The sequence below is a fragment of the Hipposideros armiger genome, unplaced genomic scaffold (genome assembly GCF_001890085.2).
Source record: "Hipposideros armiger isolate ML-2016 unplaced genomic scaffold, ASM189008v1 scaffold_695, whole genome shotgun sequence".
Classification (NCBI taxonomy): domain Eukaryota; kingdom Metazoa; phylum Chordata; class Mammalia; order Chiroptera; family Hipposideridae; genus Hipposideros; species Hipposideros armiger.
Window position 1 is genome coordinate 202,753 of NW_017732045.1, and position 349 is coordinate 203,101.

Consider the following 349-nt stretch of genomic DNA (forward strand, 5'->3'; position numbering starts at 1 on the left):
CTCTCTCTCTCTCTCTCTCTCTCTCTCTCTCTCTCTCCCTCTCTCTCTCTCTCTATTTCCTTGGCATATATGAGCTAAAGTTTTGGAATAGGTTAAGGAATCAATATCCCTATTTCCATTCGACAATTTCCATATTTTTCAAAATAATAAACAGGAGTGATGGAGTGAAGAATTTGATGGCTTCATTTAGATTACAATGCTTCTAAGACTGGCTGCAGCATTCAGAACAATTAGTCATTAAAGAAGGAACTATATGCTCGTGAGATATGAGGGGGAAATTAAATGCTAAAGGGCACAGGGAAAGGAAAGGAATTACACAGTAGTCTTGGAATATTACAGTGGTTTGTGA